We start from the raw sequence: 8,605 nt of genomic DNA, 5'->3' as shown, positions 1-8,605 counted from the left end.
ATTGACTCGTCCACTCGACCTCTTCGTTGACATCATCACCTACTCATCATCATTACCAGCTTTATCCTTAAAGCCCTTTCCCGTCATAATACATGCAATTACAACCATCCATCATTAGAGAACACCATCATTGCACCTATATGTCAACTCGGATAAACCTAAACACATGCAAATTTGATATCCGTCAGAGCTCTCATAGACACATGTCATTCATCAAGACCATACATCTCAGATTTATCCCGATTACCGTCTTTCCCAAATCCCCACTCTCAATGACTATAAAAGCCGCCTCTAATAGCTCGTGTGGAGCTTTATCTCCAGCCCTACCTAACATAAAAGTGAATCGCAGTTTCTTCTTACTCATATAAAGAGTAGCCATTAACACTAAACAAAACCATCACACTCAGATACTGTACTTTCAGTGACTTCGTCGCTCGATTTTCTTCGTGGCGTCATCTTCTACCATTATCATTACCAACTTTATCCTTAAGCTTCTTTCCGTCGTAATACATGCCGCAATTACAACCATCCACCATCATTATGGAAAACACCATCATTATACCCTATGCTACCGCCAACCTCGGATGGGATAAACACCTACAAACCGGATATCCGCGATGTCGGCTCTCTACAAAACACATGTCATTCATCACTTTACTATACATCTCAGACTCATCCCGACACCGTGTCGCATTCCCATCCCAACTCTCCATGACTATAAAAGCCACCCTCAAGAGAGTCATGTGGTTTAATTCGGTCATGAACATAGTGTTGATCACATTAGGCAACTTTTACTCGTGAAAGAAATGACCATTAACACCAAACAAAACCATGACACTCCACATATTCGCTGAAACTGATCTCATCACTTTCGACCTCTTCTCGTGGCGTCATCACCTACTACCGGCATCATTACCACCTTTATCCTCGAGCCCTTTTCCCGCCGTAATATATGCACAAATTACAACCATCCACCATCATTACAATCTATGCCAACTCTCCGTAGACCTAAAACACCTACAATTGATATCCTCGTGATGTTATCTCCGCATACACACATGTCATTCATCATGACCGTACATCCAGGATTTCATCCAATACCGGTGTCGCACCTAACACGCTCATAATTTTAATGACTATAAAGACACTCCTCGAAATTCGTGTGACTTGATTCCAATCTCAATAACATAAATGTTGGATACGTGATATCTTCTTACCTCCGTAAAAGATGTACCCATTAATACCAAAACAAAATCATCCCCTTTATTATTCCAACTTAAGAGCTAAGAATTAAGTCTTAATCTTTGGCATAAATTTAGACATTTACAATTGACGATAGACATAAATTAAGCCCAAGAATATCATTTTCACCCACCTTAATTAACAAAACAAATAGGGCAAAAGACTAGATGAAGAAATCATATTAGATAGGGAAATAATGTTCGATTCACTATATTATTAATCAAATAGCCAAACAACTAATATTTCCAATTGATCGTTGTTGATATGACATTATGACGGACCCAGGAACTCAAGAGAAGGACTAAGGGTGTCATTTGAATACCTTCAGTCATGAGTCGAATGTCAAATAGACCATCTGTAAATGGTATAAGCCAATGCCAATTTTACATCATTTGAGTTACCATCTCTACACTATAAACTTTATTTTTATGATTAGAGATTATAGCGGACCCTCAACCTATATATCATGAACATCTGAAATGCATTGTTCCATTTCTTTTGTTCCTCTTCATCAATAGAATTTAACTTGAGATCCAGATGAGGGAGAAAAAAGAGAGAAAAATGATGACCTAGTGATATGTACAACTTTGAAAGATAATCAGCTGCTTGATTACCCTCCCCAAAAGATGTGTTTTAAAGTTACAAATGACAAAGAATTTCTGATAGTTATAATTAAACCTACAAATTGAGCAGTACCAAAGACATCGTTCAAAGCCATTGAGGATATTGATAGCACACAATGGAGTCTGAGTTGACTTCTATATTTGTAATCCAAATTCCAATAGCTTGTTCTAGGCCTTCTGCAATAGCTTGTAATTCCTGGTAGATAAATCGAGGACTTAGTTGAGCTACTGCATAAGCCAAAAAGAACATTACCTCCAATGAATATCTAATCATACCTCCATAACCATTGCCTCCATCTTGGACAGAGCCATCTGTGTTGAGGCTTGTAGTTGTCATTCTTTTGGATCATACCATATACACCCTAGTTGTTTCTGGAACTGTGAAGTTAAGTTTATATCTACTAGATTGATGCACGCACGTTGTCGTTTTGGTTAAAGCATAGAAGGATAATATCGTTAATCTACTAAAAAAAAATAGGAGAATAGTTACAAATGACCAAAAGATTTAGAGATCCATAAAATAATAATCTATCACTATTGCGTGATTGTGCGTGATGGTAGATGAGGGTCATGGATTTTAAAGTAGTTTAGATTAATGTAGTTTGTAAAGTATATAAACAAATATTTACAGATGCAACTAAGCAAAGTTGGTAACGAAAAGTCTGGAGCTATGACCCTGCCCAGCATCAATGAAAAAATAAAGGTTTTATTATTTTCAAGGCCCTATTTTCAAAAACATTACTGTTCGGAAACATTATTAAGTCGTATTTTTTGTCTGTTCAAATCGGTTTTTAGATATGTAGATTGTAGGCCGAATACAATGGAGAAAATTTCGAGTCCGTCACAGTGTAAGTTGATAATTAGATGCGTTTTTTTTACTAACCAACTTCGTACCCCTTTACGAATCCCATTTCACTATTATATCATGGTTTCCATAACAATAGTAATTAAAATCTTCAGAATTATTGCTATACATCAATGAACAAACACAACAGCCACTAGCCCACTACAATGTTCACGTGAAATATGGCTAATTCCTTGCATTTTTTTTTTTTTTTTTTTTTTGTTTATTTGCTAGTCAAACTATGCTAGGCCGGAACATTTTATCACAAAATCTTGAACACGAACCACACGGATCTTCCACATAGACAAGCTTCTTAATATGGAACTTTATATACACCTTGAATCCAATCCTCAACAGGAAGAAATGATTTTTATTCAATCGAAAAGCAATATTCAAGATAAAAAACCACCAATCCATCATGTATGGCCACACATCTAAAAACAATAACAACAAACTCAAATTTGATACAAACTATGCATCGAAAGGAAAGAGAGACGAGAAAGAAAACTGCTACTTCTAAAGGACCGCAGTTAGTAGTAATGGGGGGTGACTTAAGTTGACAGGGATGATTCTTTGCTTCGGGTGCGTTTGGAAACTACAGTATTTTAAGCTAACAAAGACGACCTTGGGCGTAACCTTTAGGAAAGAAATCATACCGACCCAGGTCCTAACCCTAAGCTCACAACATACCTAACCCCCAGTCTAGATGTTACGCACCAATTCCCAAACTCCCAAGCCCGCATCCTCCTATAACTTGTAGACCCCATGAAGACTCCAGCATAAACCTGCTTGAATACTTGATCACAACCCCACCTCGATAGGACAGCACAATTAAAGAGCATTTGAGACTTTAAAAAATACAACCCCTAGCTTCATCATCATCACACACACACAAAAAGGAGAAAACATGCATAAGAACAACTTGTGAAGGCATGCCGGGGAAAAGAAGAAGTCCTCACAAGTGAATTAACAAATCCCATCCAAGCAAAATAGCAAATATAACAAGCTTCAATACCACAAACAAAACGAGATATCAAACAGCACAAGTTAACAACTACTCCAACATTTTAATAAAACACACCATGTATTTATATAGAGCGAATAGCCAATTATTGGCACCAAAAGGGAAAAACAGCACAGAGCAATTAACGAAAGCATGGCATAATAGCAAACATCAATATCCTGCGAACATGAGAAAGAAAAGGATAAGATTTGGGAGTTTAACAAAAGATCCATTGTGTTGTCAATGCGATACTAACCTAAACCACATCACAGTCGCCACTACTAAATCCAGACACTAGAAATTCAAAACTCAAAAACTAGTATATCGGAATCACCGGCTCACACTCAAGAGACAAAGGGTATCATTCAATGAAAGAGGGACAATTGATCAGCCGGGCTGCTGGGCTGCTGAGAAACACTCCTAAGGACCTCCATGGCTTCAGCAACTTTAAACTTTCAAAGCTTCAGGAGACTCAAGTAAATGCAAAACCTCAGGCTGGTCCATCTCCAGAAGCATGCCAGTTACCTTGGCTGCCAAGTCATGCTCCAGCTGATCCACAAGAGGATAAAGACTTTTAAGCCCAACATCTATTAAGGCAAACATACAGGTAAGCCCAAACGGTTTCACACTGACTGGTCTAACAATAAAATACTAGAGCAAAAACCATACCGTTAAGCTGCTGCTCTGGTGTTGCATTTGCAAGTGCAGTAGCCAAAGTGCCTATTGGGACAGGTTGTGCCATGGCAGCATCTCGCGAATGGCATGCCAGTCATATCATATGGAACAGGGAGCATTCCACCTGCAACACCCGGTATGGGGACTTCACCCATGTTTCGACCAGGAGGGTAACGATACATGCGTCCTCTTGGAAGCATCTAGCAACAAAAGAATAAACAGAATAAGAATACAAAACAAGAACTAGATAAATGAAAAAAATGTTAACTCAACAAACCTGCTGTTGCATCATTGGCATCGGCTGCTGCTGGGTCTGTTGCACAGGTCCTGCTCCAGCACGTCTCCCCCCCTGCCGTTGACCCTGCTGACCTTGCTGCTGGACCATTGGCATAAAGAAATTTGGCATTGGTGCTCCAGCAGGCCTCATTCCAGGAACAAGTTGCTGCTGGTATCCAAATCCAGGCTGCAAAAAATAGTCCGGAGTCATTATAAACAGTTCACCACTAACCAATGAGCATCACAATTCATAAATAATAGCCAATTTACAACTTTATGTTTATGATCACACTTTGTGTAACATTTTTGCTTTCACACCAAAATTCATTGCATAAATGATTCGACATATGGATGCATTCCAAGCACTTCAGTGGACTTTTAAGCTATTCTCAAAATAAACTTGTAACAAACCAATCATTGTTCCTCTACATCACAATATCATTACATTTTATGACCAGAGATGTGATGTCCACCTTATCAGCGAAAAAATACAAAAGAAAATATTATTTTTTTAGTGAAAGTTCACAAAGAACATTTTCAAAACCTCAGGTCATCAACATTTCCTATATTTCACGCAGATAGATGTCCTTAGTAGCAGCAAAGACCAACTCACTATATGTAATTTTATTGTGTTTTGTTAGCAGTGATGACTAAATCTAACTATAACTTAACTGTGTTAATTTTGATCAATTATGAGTGTATTCCTTGATGAGTTGAAGTGTGGCTTAGAGAAACTATCTGACACGTTTAATCTTCCAAATATATTTGAAGTTAGTATATATGAATAAGAATTTGAAAAACGAAAAACTGTACAAAATTAACATTACAGTTACAGGAACCATATCCATATTTAAATACTTCATTAAAAAAAGTAAAATTAATTATTGCAGGTCGTTAAAATTTAACTTCCAGTTCAGAGTAGCACAACTAATCTGACGCCAACAAAAACATCCAAGTAAACCATAAATGTTATCCAACGATAAATTCAGTATCAAAGTCAAATGAACAAAGTGCACCCAAAGTAAGTAAAATGTAAGGAAATACATAACTACCTGGGGAGGAATGAGAGTAGGAGGACCTTGACCATAAAATATTTGTTGTCCAAGACCTGGACCACCAGGGGTACATTGGCATCTGAGGACCAACAGATGCTGCAATTGCTACTGGGCGCATTTGAGAAAATTGTGCCTACACAAAGAGAGAAAATCGCATCATCAGCTTTAATCTGATGTCATTAAAGCATGTCAACGACAATCACTAGCATTCTAATTAAAACCAAATAATGCATAGCAAATAAATAAACTAAAAGTACACATAGCAAATAGTAGATCTAGTTTAGAACTTCAAATCCAACTTTAAATTCGAAGACTAGTGTTTTCAACAGCAAAACACAGCATTTCAAAAATTAATCTAGTTGATTCAAGAATTAATCTAGTTGATTAAAAAAAAAGTTGTATGTTATATAGTCTAAAACATACCTGCAACCTTGCTTTTCTATCTTCTTTCCTTTGTGCTAAAGCAACATAAAGAGGTTTGCTACCAACCATTTTGCCATTCATCTCCGTAAGCTATACATATAAACAAGAGTTAACCTCAAAAAAATTAATATTAGAAAACAAAGACATAGCAAAATATCAAGTTACCGCACGAGTTGCTTCTTCAGGGGTCGAGAAAGCAACAAACCCTGAACCCCTACTGATTCCATTAGGATCACGCATAACCTATTCAGATTTCAAACACATAATTTGAGTAAGTCCCAACATAGTAGATGAAAAGGGGTAACCTTCCAATTCAAGTAAACAGTTACAAACCTTGCATGAAGTAATTGTTCCAAACTCTGAAAACAGTTCTCTTAGTTTATCATCACTGACATCATCATCTAAGTTTTTCACGTACAAGTTTGCCCCTTGAAATTTATCTACTGCCTCTTTCACACTCTGGTCTAATAAGCCCTTTCAATTCAACCTCTCTGTCAGTCTTTTTCTGTGCTTTTCCAACAAACCACTCCTTTTCATCAAATTTCTTCCCGTTAAGAGCACCAACCGATCGAGGCCATGATCGTCTGGATCCTCAAAGTTGATGAACCCAAAACACCTAGATTTCAAAGTAACTTCATCCTCCATTACTTTTTAGCACTGGTAATTATTCCATATTCTCCAAAAGCTTTTAATAAATCCTCCTTAGTAGTTGACTCGAAAGATTCTTAACAAAAAACATTAAGTAAATTTCACATCGTTTGTCCGAGTATCCCTTTCCTGCTTAAAGGAAAGGTCCAACAAACACTAGCTTATCATCTAACAGCATGTTATTGAGCTTAGCTATTGCATTTTGTGCTGATTCTTCATTGTCATACTGAACAAACCCATGGCCTTTTGATTGGCCAGAAGCATCTAAAGCAACCTTGCAAGAGAAATAGTTCCAAAGCTACAAAAGGTGTCATAAAGCCCTTTGTTGTCGATAGCCTTGTCAAGATTCTGAGTAAAAAGAGTAAAAAAGAAACAAAATAAAGCAAAAGAGAGGAATTAGCCAAGGCAAATAAATGTCTCCAGTTCAGCTCAAACAACCAAATATAACAAAAAGAAATACCTTGACAAATATGTTAGCAGTCCCACTTTTACTACGGATGCTAGGGTCACGATGAGAATACATTATCCTGATAGGCTTGCCATTGAGGAGGAGTGAAGTTAAGCACATCCAATGCCCTTGCGCTGTCACAAACATAAGCATATTTATACAAAGTTGCACTAATTTAAAAAAATGCGAGCTAGACATTCTAGTACTCAACAACAGCAGCAATAATAAAAATCCCAAACATCTGTGAAAGCACAGATATTTAGTAATAGTAATTTACTTGTTGCCATTTATTCAGCAGTAGTTCTCACTATTTACTTGTTCAGCCATATAGTAATCAATCCTAATTTACTTGTTCTCATTTATCCGTTCTCACTATTTACTGATAATTAAAAATGAGTCCCATTGCTAAACAGTTGTCCTGACCATACAAACCAATACAATTTTTTCATCAATAGAAGGTTAAAATTTCACTTCATTCCCACATAATGTCAAGACACTTTGTCCCGCTTGCGTACAAATGATATCTTGAAACACATAGAGTGACCCTGATCATGCACATAGACAAAACTAAATTGGCACTATAAGTTAGTACGGACTTATTAATTGGTTTCCGTTTCGATTAGTAAGGAAAAAAAATTACAAAAACTAACTAAAATTAAACCGGAAACACATTTTAGAAACATACCCATTCATAAACTTACAATTTAAAACATGGAATTAAAAAGTTAATTACCATCTTGAGTACTGCTATAATTGATATAAGCATAACCAAGTGACCTCCTGGTACTAATATCTCGACAAACCCGAACCAGAAACAACCTGACCCAACTGACTAAAGAGATCGTAAAGTTGGGAATCCGTTACATTCACTTCCAAATCACCAACATAAAGTGACGTAGTCACAAACTGATTATTACCATTCCCATTTCCACCGTTATTTGCACCCACCACCACACCAACAGTCCCAGTCCCATTTGCCACACCAGAAATCGGCGGTTGTGGTTGGACTTGAACCTGGGCCATTTTTCTTTTTTTTTTTCTTTTAGAAATTTTCTCCTTTTTTTTTTTCTTTTTGTTCCCTCTCCTCTCTTATTAAGAGAAATGATGACAAAAATTGGGAGTAGATTTGTAAGGGTGCAGGTTGATTTTTTTTTTCTTTTCTTTTTTTTTTTTTATATTAGAGAGAGAGAAGAGAAGATGAACAAAAATGGAGGATGACACACACGGGTGGGCAGGGGTTCGAAACTGCACCGCACCGACTTTTGGTGAACCGTTACGAATTTATAGTGAAGAGGAGAGAGTGTGTGACAGTGATTTGATGTGGAAACCCTAAACTTGGTTTTAATTGTGACCGCTGGATTGTTGGTA

General features: G+C 37.1%; 1 long non-coding RNA gene and 1 pseudogene across 2 annotated transcripts; both read right to left on the bottom strand.

Moving 5' to 3' along the window:
- Nucleotides 1-3,796: 3,796 nt before the first annotated feature.
- Nucleotides 3,797-4,027, bottom strand: LOC147473979 (uncharacterized). The gene is made up of 2 exons (XR_015210200.1): nt 3,969-4,027; nt 3,797-3,891 (listed from the first exon to the last, which is right to left on the bottom strand). It is a non-coding gene; the product is annotated as an uncharacterized LOC147473979 (long non-coding RNA).
- Nucleotides 4,028-4,159: 132 nt separating this feature from the next.
- Nucleotides 4,160-8,397, bottom strand: LOC147473978 (polyadenylate-binding protein 2-like; annotated as a pseudogene). The gene is made up of 9 exons (XR_015210198.1): nt 7,971-8,397; nt 7,250-7,371; nt 6,475-7,137; nt 6,307-6,384; nt 6,142-6,231; nt 5,716-5,851; nt 4,665-4,850; nt 4,382-4,587; nt 4,160-4,299 (listed from the first exon to the last, which is right to left on the bottom strand). The product of XR_015210198.1 is annotated as a polyadenylate-binding protein 2-like (transcript).
- Nucleotides 8,398-8,605: the final 208 nt, after the last annotated feature.

This window comes from Coptis chinensis, unplaced genomic scaffold (genome assembly GCF_015680905.1).
Source record: "Coptis chinensis isolate HL-2020 unplaced genomic scaffold, ASM1568090v1 utg15082_pilon_pilon, whole genome shotgun sequence".
NCBI classification, from domain to species: domain Eukaryota; kingdom Viridiplantae; phylum Streptophyta; class Magnoliopsida; order Ranunculales; family Ranunculaceae; genus Coptis; species Coptis chinensis.
This window is presented reverse-complemented; position numbering and strand designations above follow the sequence as displayed.